We start from the raw sequence: 13,662 nt of genomic DNA on the forward strand, positions 1-13,662 counted from the left end.
TTCTCTAATAATTTTAACGGCCTGGAGTCACAACCACAATATAGTCGTGGCCACATAACCTTTGTTTCAAGATATTTGACATGTTTCCGTCCTGAAATCTCGTGTGTGGAACTAATTTTTTACGCACCTCATCCCAAACCTTCAAATTCCAAAACGTCATTTTAGAGCTAATAACGTAGGCTTGAGCCATTGATATGCAGGCTAATGCAGTTATTAATGCAGTCTCATGCGGTTATTAGAGAGAGAGAGAGAGAGAGAACGAAAGAGAGAGAGGGAGAGAGAGAGATTAAGCGCGTGAAGCAGCGTTCAGCAGCAGCGTCTACTAATAGCAAATCTTTAAGTTAAACTGCTTCAAGAACCTCGCAACTGAGAAATGTCATGTAGCTTTTCAGCTGCGAAACTATTTTATTGACAAATTTGCGGGGCACCGCTGACAAGAAGTTTCCGTAGCCTACATAAAAAAGCTGGAAGACATGGAAATAGTTTGTAATTTTTTACCCTATTGTTTGTTATCTTTATTTGCGCAATATCTTCTTGGGTTTTGGTTCTTTTACTGTTGTAGATAGCCCATAGTATAACAAAAATATTATATATCTCTTCACTGTGTTTGGGCCCCACTGGACGAGCGAGCATAGGCACGTGCCTAGAATGCCTATGCGTAAATCCGGCCCTGATTATATCAAGATGTGTTGAACTTTGCCCACATTTTATACTATCATTAGAACAGGCTTGAATTTGCATTTAAAAAGAAGTAAATATGGGAAACATAATGTGTCCTTGGTCAAAAATGTTTAAAGATCCACCTTATTTTTAACAGGCACAGCCAAAATAACGGTGCAAAAAGAGTCAGTTATGCTGCTTGATATTACAAACTGGTATTTGTTATTTTATTTTAACTTATTATTGCAATCATAAACATACTGGTTTGTAGCGTAAATAGTCTTACCATTTACTGCAGCTGATTCTAAAGATTTAATTGTTTTCAGCGTTGTTGATTTCAGACCAATCCTGTTCCTGGAGATCTACCTACCTGCAGACTTCAGTTCCAGCCCTGCTCCAACACACCTGTTTGTAATTATCAATTGCTCCTGAAGATCTTAATTAGCTGGTTCAGGTGTGTTTGATCAGGGTTGGAGCTGAACTTTGCAGGAAGCTAGATCTCCAGGAACAGGATTGGGCATTCCTGGCTTAAACAATGCTGAAACAAACACTAACGTACCTGCTAATGAGCTTTTCCTCTGCAATTTCCTCTCTGAATAGGAAGTGGTGTGCTCTCTCTCTGTAATTGTCACGATGAAGCGGGGAGCTGTGATCTGCATAGGGATTAAACTGTAGGTTAATCTGGGGTGGTTTGTATTTACTAAGTAACTGCTCGTCCTTCTCCTTTCTGGCAAAGAAGGGCATGATAACCCTGTTTCCACTGTTACAGAGCTCATCCGATAGAATCTCAGCACATTCGCTTTCTTCTGCCTCATCTGGCTGGACATGGAACTGCTGACCGACTCTCACCTTCAGTTTCCTGAGCAGAACCGGTCGCATATCAAAGTCAAATACCAACCACTGTTCATACACACCGGGGCGGAACGACAGGAAAGACACACTCAGCTGGTAGGTGGAGTGAGAGGAGTGAAGGTGGTGGCCTGCAATGTATGTGATTGGGGGGAAGGTGTTCTTTAAACTGTCACTCAAAGAGAAAACAGCACCATTTTCTGCTTTCAGTAGAGCCACATGAGCCAAGGACCTCTACACAAACACAAGAAAAACAAGGAGGTAATCAGTGTGCAATACGGCTGAGTGTAAGATGATGCTGGTTAGTGCTGGTTCTGATTTCTGACCTCAGTGGTGATTGTGAATTTCCATCTGATTTCACTGTCTTCTTGTAAACAGTCCAAACAGAGATTCTCATCATGTGTAACACACACATCATCCACCTGCTCAGAGATCTGCAAAATACACATACATGCGTCTAGATGTACATTAAAGGGTTAGTTCACCCCAAAATGAAAATTCTGTCATTAATTACTCACCCTCATGTCGTTCCAAACCCGAGAGTACCCAAGAGCGTAATCGACGTAATCAGCGTTTACGTTTGGGGGATAAAGCGCACACATGAACGTAATCTCCGCAATCAGCGTTGTTTACGCTTAGGGGAAAGCATGTGTATGCATTGTGATACTCTCTAAAATGGCGGAAGACGTAACTCGGGGGAGAAGAATTGTTGAATAAATTGTTATTTTTGTTTTCTTTGTGCTCAAAAAGTAATCTCGCAGCTTCGCAAAACTGAAGTTGAGCCACTGATGTCACATGAGGGCCTTTCGCACCGCGGGAACCTTTTCATAGTACCAGAACTAATTGTGGAACTACCCACTTTTTGGCGTTTTCGCACCGCCGGAACTGGGTGCGATTTTAGTACCGGACTGCCTTTTTCGAGAACCAAATTAGCTCCTACTCCGGAGCAGGGACTAACCAGCACAACTGGTACTACTCGTGACGTAAGTAGACATTGGTCCCAGTACTTTAGTACTGTACATTAGTTCTGGAACTAAAGCGGTGCGAAAGGCCCTATGGATTATTTTACCGATGTCCTTACTACGTTTCTGGACCTGGGAACATTACAGTTGCGTTGCTGTCTATGCAGGGTCTGAGAGCTCTCACATTTCATCAAAAATATCTTAATTTGTGTTCCGAAGATGAACAAAGGTCTTACGGGTTTGGAACGACATGAGAGTGAGTAATTAATGACAGAATTTTCATTTTTGGGTGAACTATCCCATAAACATTTACTTGTGGATTTTGTTCCTTTTTAAGTTAGTAGGTAAGTAAAATAATTCAAGGGATAGTTCGCCCAAAAATGAAAATTCTGTCATCCCTTACCCTCAAGTTGTTCTAAACCTGTATAAGTTTCTTTCTTCTGTTGAACACAAAAGAAGATAATTTTGAAGAATGTGAGTAACAAAACAGTTGACGGTAGCCATTGACTTGACTTCCAGTATGGAAAAAAATACTATGGAAGTCAATGGCTGCTGTCAACTGTTTGGTTATCAACATAAAATATATCAAGATCAAATATCTTCTTTTGTATTCAGCAGATGAAAGAAACTTACAGGTTTGGAACAAGTGGAGAGTGAGTAAATGATGACAGAATTTCTGATGACAGAATTTCTAAACTATCCCTTTAACTACAAACTTAATAGTTAATGTTTTATGGCTTCTAAGTATTTCCTTTTGTGGTTTATGAGACAAAAAAGTGATCTGAATGACATTTTTTGGGTGAATTATCCCTTTAATTTGCATGGTTTCATATACTGAAGATAACAGGTCTTTAAAACATTAAAGTTACGTAGTTGTGCAGTGTTGCGTTAAGTGCAGTTTTCTTGTGCAGATTTCCATACAGATTGCAGATTTTTTTACTTACAATAAGAATCTCATTGCTGCTGCATCTGTACTCTTCCAGGAGTTTCTCCTGGTACGATGAAGGCTCATGAGCGCTCAACTGACCATCTTCTTGCCTGCTCTATTCATCCAGTCGCTTTCTCTGAGTTATTAGATGAATTAATGTTTTGTGATCAAGGTTTGTGTGTTTTTGTAAGTTCCACACCGCGGCTTCTTCTGGGCTACTGGCAAAAGTGCAACGGTTATGATGCATATAGCACCCGACATCCTCCTTAAAGTACCAACACACTTCATATCGACTAGGTTGTGGGTAAGACACAGGGCTCCATTTGTGACCTCTGACTTTTGCTCTGACTAGCAAAAGATTGTGAGAACAACAGTGAGGTGTTGCAATGATGGAGTAAGAAATACGTGACTGTTTATGAGTACAGACATTACAAGCAGCTCTCAGCTCATACATCTGCATGAATGCCTGCAGCTGAGCATCTCTAGACTGTACTGTAGACATTTCCACAGATTCAAGTCATAACATATACAGTCTGACATGAACGCGCGTCTTCAGCTGGCACTCACAGCTTCAAATACTGCTGTAGATTCAGCCTAAGGTGAGGAAAGAGAAGAACGCAGCTCATTAGATGACCCCTATAATGCTCACATAAGAGAGTATGCAAATATAATTCAAATTTATAAAAAATACTGCTATATTTAGACCTTTGAACCGCTATAGGGAAGTAGAAAGACAAGCATTATTTAATTGTCGGTCAGAGTTGTTATGGTTATGTGGGAAAGAAGAGCTGGGGGTGTACAAATTACAATACAAGGTCAAGATTATCATGTACAGAAGACAAAACAAAGGACTTATTTTCCCATTTGACAAGTGCTCACAACATCTAGCAACCAGATTTAACGGTGTGAAAAAACACAAAAACAAGGGAATTTATCTCCATAAAACAGGTTTTGGGCCAGGTAGCATTCAGACTGATATTACTGTAGTTAAAACCTCTTTAACCTGAAACCTGTGAATGGCAATATGCAGTATATATTTGTCAGGGTGGATAAATAGAGTGTAGGACATATTATGATTATTTCATGTCAATATGGCAGTGTATAAAAAGGGCTTCAGATCATGTAAGGATTATTTTAGGTCAGTGTGTGAAAAACTCTCCAGAAAAACTATGCAAAGTACCTTTGTAAATATTGCACAAATGCATTACAAAAAACGTGCATATACATAAGTATTCATTTCATTGCATATTTATCTTCTGGTACACAGACAGGGGTCAGATATCAAAGCGTACAGGTTGTTTCTGAGCAGCCCTGCCTAATTATGAGGTGATCGCTTTGTCCTAGAGTAAACACTGTTTTTTTATTAGTGCCCAACACTAATACTACCATCATATATCCTCATGTCACAAGTATGCAGAAGTTTTTGTGTTGGCACCAGGAAATTCTACCAGTTTGACTACTTTTGAGCAGTCAGGTGCCAAAGTGAAGTTCAGGTGAAGTTTATCACTTCAGACACTAAAAATGGATTCACATCTTACCACACATCACATTCCACACATTCACTACCATGGAGAGATAGGGTGTTTATAGGAGGAACAGTCATTCATTAATTCCTGACTGTGTTCACCCAGGAAGGGAAAGGTTTACAAAGAAATGTGCAGTAAAATTTTGAATTTGAACCCTGCACTTCACGCGTTATAGCACCTTTTTGCACAACTTTTATGTAGCCTCTATTAAAGCATAATAAAAGAACAGTTGGAGAGCCTTTGTCCTACTCGTTGTGGTTCCTTTTTCTAGTTTGTGACATTTCGGTTGGATTTACACGCCCATTAAGCCTCTTATTTTATTTTCGATCCGATACTGGTATTTTTCAAGCCCAGTATCGCCGATATACCGATACCTCTAAACTAAACTGATCTTTTAAATTATTAAAAGAATATAATCAGTAATTATACTCACTTAATATTCGATTTTAAAGCCACGTTTTTTAACATTTCATAGGCCTTTTTTGTTTATGCTGTCAGAAATAAAATATACTATAATTGTTTTTTAGCCCTTTACTGGGGCAGTAACCTCAAAGGTGCAACTATACCCGATATGAGATCGTTCCGTAACTCCCCAACCGGACCTCACCGGACAATGGCACCTTTTTAGTTACACCCAGCGTCACTACCCCCTCCTACCCTGCGAATTTCGAGCCCCGGGACCCCCCTGTTGCTTAGAACAAAGCGATAGAGTAAAATTTTTCCCCCTACGCTGCCCTGGGACGGCTCGCGGGAGAGCTCGTGGGTGATTCCCGTTTACATCATGCAGCAGAGGTTCAAACTCCAGTCCGAACACCACTGGCCACAAGCTTTGGGCTCTGCTCTCACGGAGAATATGTATTTACGTCAGCAGCGAACGCTGTCTGTGAGTGATTGGTTCTGTCTTTCAGCATTTGCGTGTGTTCCAATGAGCAGGAGAAATGGTTCTATCCAACACAATTATTCGCTAATATACTTAGAAGCTTTTTATGCACCGAATTTCTTGATAAATAAATAAAATTAATGGTTAAAAAATGCACTTTAGAATCGATATTTTTATGTGAGGATCGATCCTTTCGATATAACATCAGTATCGAAAGTATCGATACTAGCGGACGTTGGACTATTTGGCGCTACACCGTTTCCTTCATCATTTGAATTGAAATTTTCAGTCTGAATGAACATGTTTATCTTTTGTTTATCTTAACAGTCATAATGTTTGTACGACCGTTACGACAAAATATCAACAAATATTTATTTCTTATTATTATGAATACTGTGAATGACCCTGTTGTAAATGTAACTACACTTGCTGTTAAAGTGTCGCACCCAACGGCTGATGCAAGGAAACGACAATATTGCACTAATAGCCTAATGAAAATTCACTTTAATATAAACCAAGTATATGGAAAATAAGAACAGCGCGCGCTGTGCAATTAGAAGCGGCACGCCTGAAACGGAAGAGTAGGGCTACCCATCTTTTCCCCACAAATAAAAAGCTTAATTCGTTTTTAACCTACCTTTACATTTTTGAGTGGAGAAACGTGAGGTCACCTGCACTCGAAAACATCTCCATCAAGTGCACACAACGCAAAACCAACTTCATCGTCCTGTACTACTATTACAGTCGCCGCTTACTTGAGTTTCGTTTTGCTGGGAGAGAGAGATAGAGCGAGCGGACTGTCATTGGTCATGGTTGCCCTTGCAGCCCTTCCCTTTTTCTGTTTGCATAACGACAGAGCATGTAAAAAGAAATGGTCGCCGTGATTTTGCCAAGTAACACATGTTCCTGGATCAACATTACTGTTCAAAAATATAGACCTAACCCAATCCCTACCCCTAAATTTAACCCTACCCATAATTTATTCCTAAAATCAAAGGGAAATGATGAGTGAATTACAAGGGTGTAGATTCGACGCATCTAACCCTGACTCTAAGCCTAAAACTTACATTTGAAAAATTGTCCCTCAATTCTGATTGGTTGATTGGAATGTTGTTCCAGGATCAAAAAGGATGTTGATCCAGGAACATGTTGTACTTGTTGAAATCACGTTCACCAAAAAGATATAGGTGTCCATCCATCTACATGTCTGTCTGTCTCATTCACTTGTTTATAGGATAAAATAGGGGAAGATACGCCCCTTAAGATCAATGTGGATTACTTTTAAACATAAGATTAGCATGTGCACGAAGATGATGCATCAGCCATTGTGTTATTTATAGGAAATAAATAGAAACATCTGCTAATTTAGTTGTTACAGCGTGAAATGGAAAATATTGAAAGAGAGGTTAAGATGACCCCATACTGGGTTAAACTGGCCCCCTACCTGGGGTAAGAAGCCCCCCTGGATTAAATTTTACAGAATGTATGAATAACTTTTGATATAATTCTTATTAATATTTATATATTTTTAAAACTGTCATTCATGTAAAATACTAAATCAACTATTCTATTTAAAATGTTATTTTGATTATTTAGTTGAATAATTAAGTAACTAATGACCAGTGTTGGGAGTAATGCATTACAAAAGTAATAATATTACAGTAGTATATTACTTTTTGCTGTAACGCAGTAATGGAAGTAACTTGCCCAACACTGCTAATGACAGACAAAGCAGAATCCCAGTAAAGGAGAGTAATCTAAAAGGTAAAAATTTTCAGTTGCCCATATTTTAATTGAAGATGTGTTATAATAGCAACACTGTGAATACAAATGTAATGTTGAACCTAGGCTATAGGTTTTAAAGAAAGCGAAAATGTCTGAAGTTTCTAATTCATGGGAATATTAAATAATAACCCCATTAGTTACAATAAGTATTACATTTATTGTATCTTACACCAAGGGTCAAATTTGATCTTTTGCTTAAAAAACAAACAAACTATAATTTCTACTCCACAAATCCTTCATTAACAAATACACACAAAAACTTTGATATTCAACATAATGCAATGTCATAGATCACTGTTTTTCAGAGACACAGTTAGACAAAATTATCCTCAAGATCAATTAACCTCAAAACGGTTTTGACTGACTAAACCTGACAAATGTTGATATTCAGATAAAGACATTCATCAAAAGTGCTGAGATTAGATTTTGTGTTGTCTATGGTTAAGAGAAAAAATTAAGGTGGGGCATCTGCAAACCATTGCACAGGAAAAAGAACCAGATCAGAGATGCTCAGAGGAAAAACAATTTTATTGTAGAATACTGGAATGTTATATTATGCCACAATATATACTGTATGTTTTGTGGACCAAATTACATTAAGACGAAAATACATTAAGTGTTCAAGTTTTCTTCACTGTGACTTGCTATACTGATCTGGGGATTGGTCAGATGATTTAAGCTAGTCATATGACTGTGAGTTCTACAGTGCTAAGCATTTTCGTAAGTCTAGACTGATCACATGCATATAGACTGCATTCAGAAGAAGCATGATATTTGGGCTGAGCATCCGTGTCTTCATATCGTCTGCACATCTCAGCTTGCTATTTTTCAATAACCCCTTGACCCTTTCTTGACCATGTGTGGCCTATTACACCATTTCCTTATTGCAACATAAGTACATTTTTGAAGCAAAATTTTTTGCATCTCCATAAAAAAAATCCATCACCTTTCCAAATCCATTTATCAAAATATTGCAAGAAAATGTAATTGCTAATAGTTCAGTGACCCATGTATAGGTACACTGTAAAAAATTGTGCCGTTAAATAACAGTAATTTACTGTTTAAGGTACTGTTAATTTACAGCTCTCAACCGTTAATTTAGAACTCTTAATTTTTACAGTGGTTTACCGTAATTCTACCATGGAAATTAACACTGCTCCCATTGCTTCAAACAGTTAGAGTTTAAAAACTAGCATTCATACGATGTTAGTACTGTGAACTTATTTAATTTGAGTCCACTGAGAAGGAATATTTCTTAGTATAAAACTGCAAACACTTAATGTGTAATATTAAAGTAACTAAAAACATGACTTTTACTCAAATCGTTGCAGTTCACTGTTAGCTACAGCATGCATGTGTGAGATGAAGTAACTAAGAGATCATTATTGTATCAACAACTCCACAGTTACTGCCTTTAAATAAAGCAGCTGAACATCAGTGTTTGTGGCTCATCATTGACTGAAGCACAGGCTCTACTCTCCAGCACAATGGTGAACCACAAAACTACGTTAAACTAACATCTCTCTTGTGCAAAAAACACATTAATACAGTTCAGTTCAATATTTACTCTCCTTATCAGTTCATGACTTTGCATAACTTTTTTTCTATGGATGTTCACAAATATTTCAGTCAAATTAACCTTTTTCATTTGGTAAATCTGACTCTTACGTTTTACAGTATATTGCCATTTTTTCCTTGACTTAACGGCAACAAACTGTAGAAAAACAGTTATTTACTGGCAACCGTGCTGCCAGTAAATAACAGTTTTTCTACAGATTGTTGCCATAAATTAATTACAGTTTATTACTGTTAAATTACATTTCATGCTGTTCTTTTCCATCTTACATCTCTAACCCTTTAAACCCCACAACAAAATCTTCAGTTTTAAATGAATACTTATAATGTGAAGCAGTGCTGAAGTTAATGAGATAATTCTGTGATTAATTAAGTGATGATTGAGCATTAGTGATGAACAGCTGCTGTTAACAAGCAGAATCACTGAAGAAAAGAGAAACATAAGAACTACAACTGACTTCACCCACAGCCTTAGATGAATCAACTGAAATAAAAGAAGACATTAAATTTCTCAAGATCTGATCAGACAACTCCTAAAACAGCATCACTAGCTTCAATTATTACCAGACTGACTTTATTTCCGTCAGACATCTACAGAAGATCTTATTGAGAGTTACAGAGGTTTAGATTTTGTTGTTTTCGGACACTACCATGATGGAGATCAGTGTTTGCTTTAGTTGGGCTCTTGAACCTTACCTTTTTACCACCGTCTTTATTTTGCTACTTTAGCCATTGTGATTTTCAACACCTTTGTTGCGGTAAAACAGGTCCAAAGCAAAATATGTAATGCTGTTGATTATGATTAGCAAATAACAATCATCTTTAAAAACCAGGTTCACTGATTTTGTCCAGAATCTCTTTTTGTACCAAAGCGATTTTATGGTAACATATTAGAGCAAAAGAACAAGCTAGCTAATATGACCGATCACACACATCACTCAAAAAAAAAAGAAAGGAAGGCTCTAACATGCTATGAAACACTCATATGAAGAATCAGCCTATGAATCTCGACAACGGTGACGATCAAAAAAATTAATAAACAGATCGACTCTGAACATCACAAAACACGCTACTAAAACTCAACACAAAACAAAAGCAAAAATGAAAGCACCTAGTAAGAATTAAAGAAAATAAGTGGACAATTCAGCTGCACAATTTATTCATGCCGCAATGCATGCTGGGAGTCATGGATGAGTTTTGTCCTGTGCTGGTACCCAGCATGCATTGCAGCATGGAACTTTTTATCGTCACCATTGTTGAGATTCATATGCTAATTCTTGATGTCTCTGTGTGTCTGAACGATGCCGTAGTTTTAAAGACTTTGAACATAAGTTGTCATATAGCTATCGTAAATAACATGAAACAAGTGAAAAACCACACGATGTTTTTGAAGATCAGCCACCGAATGATGATTTCATCATCACCAATAACTAACCAAACCCATTTAATTGTAATTTTTCTACGCTTTTCTTGTTATAACAAATGTGCTTTAAAAACACAGTTCCAACAACCAGAAAAACTAGCATTAAAAAGTGAAGGGTCAAGAGCCCAACTAAAGCAAACCCTGATGGCCACAATGGTGAGGTCAAACAAAATGTTTTCAATAAAACATCTAAACCTCTGTTAATTCTCAAATAATTTTTGTAGATATATGACAGAAATAAAGTCAAACTGTAATGCTGTTTGTGGAGTTGTTTGATCATGTTCTGCTGTTTTATTTCGGTTGATTTCATCTAAGGCTGTGGCTGTATGTCAATAGTAGTTTCATTTCTTGCTCTTTTCTTCAGCGATTCTGCTCGTTAACAGCAGCTGTTCATCATTGTCTGAATTCACTCATTAGTTTTCATTCTCTCTGTCAGGTGGACTGTATTAGTAAACTCATGCAGGGAATAGTGAATGAGGGTGCAGGGTGTGATTTGAAACACAGTCTCAGTGTCGAATCTGAGTGCTGTTACTACAAGGACTGCAGAGGGCTACTTTCTCGAAAACAACAAATATTACCCGGAATACATTGTTTTTTTTAAGGGATTGTACTGTTGTAATGAAAAAAACAGGATGTTACTGTCAGAATGGCGGTTTTTTTACAGCAATTTTTTTACAGTGTAACTGTTACACCAGTAGGCGGCAACCTATGAATGACTTTGAGCCAGACTTAATGATCTATTCTAGTCTAAGGTTTAGGAACACTTGCATTCAGTAAGTCTTGTTCAGAATCTGGTCAGATTCCTTTCCCATTTTAAGGCCCCTAACAATTTTGACAGCATGTCCACATTTAAACATTATTCATTTCACTCAACCAGTGGAATGAGTTTGTGGAGGGACTTCCCATTTTTGTCCCATCAGTGGCAGACAGAGGCATGTTTTGGATTCAAAGTGCCAGTTCCAGTGAATGCTTTTTGTAAATGCAGTGTGTAATTTCTACACCACTAATGGCACAAAATGGAATTTCAATCTGTTTCAGCGACCCAACCACCAGTTGTGAATGTTTTGATCTCTGGGACTACTTTTTTTTATCCCAACGATGGACTGTGCACTGGAAAACACACCACTGCCATTTTACAAATCCTGTGGTTGCTGCTAACGGTGAAGAAATTACATTGTGCGCTTTCAAGGGTGCATATGTTCAGGATTCTCAGCTCATTTACTACCTGCTCTATAAAGTGCATGCTTTAGTAAGTCTTTAAAGGCTACAAAATCAGACATTCTGCAATGGAGATATGTCAGTGAATGGAAAATATGAGTCAAGGATTGTGTTTTGGGTAGGGGTGTAACGATTCACTCGTTTTCTCGATGCATCGATTACAAACCCTGACGATGCATATATGCATCGATCTTGAAACATGGATTTTGAATCGTGAATCGTCGATTTCGGACAGTAATCGATTTAAAACGATAAGAATCGAATGAATCAAAATATATACACATTAAATTACTACAAGCACGAATTAATGGAGACCTTGAACTGTTCGTGCCCTGGGCATCTCTCCTTCACGCGCTCCACTATTTATTTACCGCCTGTGACTGTCACAGGACTGCGCTCGCGCTCTGTTCGTCTCACACACTGACACATTTTTGAGCAGCTAATGTGTGATCTCTCCTTAGTACTCGTGGCCAGTAATGCTAAAGTGAAGTAGTTTTACTTTTCTGTAGTTTTTCAATGGCTCTCGGTCATACCGACGAGTGAGACGACATTACCGGAGCAGTCGAAGGCTGTGCATTTATTGCATGGAGGGAGCAAAAATGTAAGTGTCTAAGCATACGCGCAGTTCCATTGAATGATAAATGTGTTTTAACAATGTACTAAGGAAATTGTTAAAATAACCACAGCAGTAACAACAACCTTGAAATAAAAGCGCGAGATTTATCTGATAATCAGATGCATAAAAGAAGAGTTTGTTGCTATAGCAAACAGACATCAGGCGCAATCATCATTCGCTGATGGAGAGGAAAAGTTAAATACTATAGCATTTTATTTTATGAAAATGAGATAAAGAAGTTTTCGCATTGAAAGAGAAGTGATCTCGCGCTCGAATTAAGACGTGCCAGGTTATATCTGCAGCTAAACTGAATAAAAAGCAGAATGAACTGATGAAACATTAAGACAATAAACACAATATATAAATACAATTAATGAATGATGCAGTGCTAATTGACATATCATTTATTACAGTACATAAACTATAAAGTATATTTTCTACCTTATTCTGTGCAGAAAATTGAAATAATTGTTTGTAGTATACAATAAACCACTGACAACAAAACCTTTACAAAACTCCCAAAACCTCTCATCTACACATAAAGATGTGATTAAAAGCCCAAACTTTCATAAACAAGAGCTCAAGCTTCAGATTTAGCCTAACATAACCTCCTCTAAAACAGTTGAGATGCTAGCGGACTTTTTCAACGACTGTAAAACATTTCTGTGAAGTAAATATTCAACAGAAACATGTCAGTTACATGTAAGAAAGTGTCTGGAACAGATGTATGTGATATTTGTGTGATTTTAGGGACTAAACTCACCTGAAAGCAGAAAACAGCAGCTAGAGATGAAGATTTACAGTTTGTCAGTTACAGTGTTGCGCCCCGTTTCCATGGCAACTGCCTCCGCTCCAGTGTTTGAATGCGACTCCAGCCACGCCCATTAAAACACGTCACAGTCACGCAGCATTCACATAAACAAAGCTCTTAAAATCACATTAAATCTTTATTAAATTTATTAAATTAAACTCATTTTGTAGTTCTACGACCAATTCATAGGTGCAAAATGTATGAAAGTGGGACAAGTGGGACAATTTTATATTTTAAGATTTTGTATCACAGCCTTTTTATTTCATTTTAAAAACACGATTGCAGTATTTTTTATACTAAACTTTGCTTTTGTTAAATAACTAGCCTAATATTTTTTTTTGAGTCATGCAAAACAGCATTAAAATAGATGTAATAGATATAAAGGACTGATCTACTGGTCTTTTTTTTATTAGCCTAATAAACACCACA

The 13,662-nt window shown here is 37.5% G+C and overlaps 1 pseudogene; it reads right to left on the reverse strand.

The window, feature by feature from the left end:
- The window catches only part of LOC107721789 (helicase with zinc finger domain 2-like), a 21,252-nt pseudogene extending 14,682 nt beyond the window's left edge, over nt 1-6,570 (reverse strand).
- Nucleotides 6,571-13,662: the final 7,092 nt, after the last annotated feature.

The sequence above is a fragment of the Sinocyclocheilus rhinocerous genome, unplaced genomic scaffold (assembly GCF_001515625.1).
Source record: "Sinocyclocheilus rhinocerous isolate Xijiao unplaced genomic scaffold, SAMN03320098_v1.1 scaffold1112, whole genome shotgun sequence".
NCBI lineage: Eukaryota > Metazoa > Chordata > Actinopteri > Cypriniformes > Cyprinidae > Sinocyclocheilus > Sinocyclocheilus rhinocerous.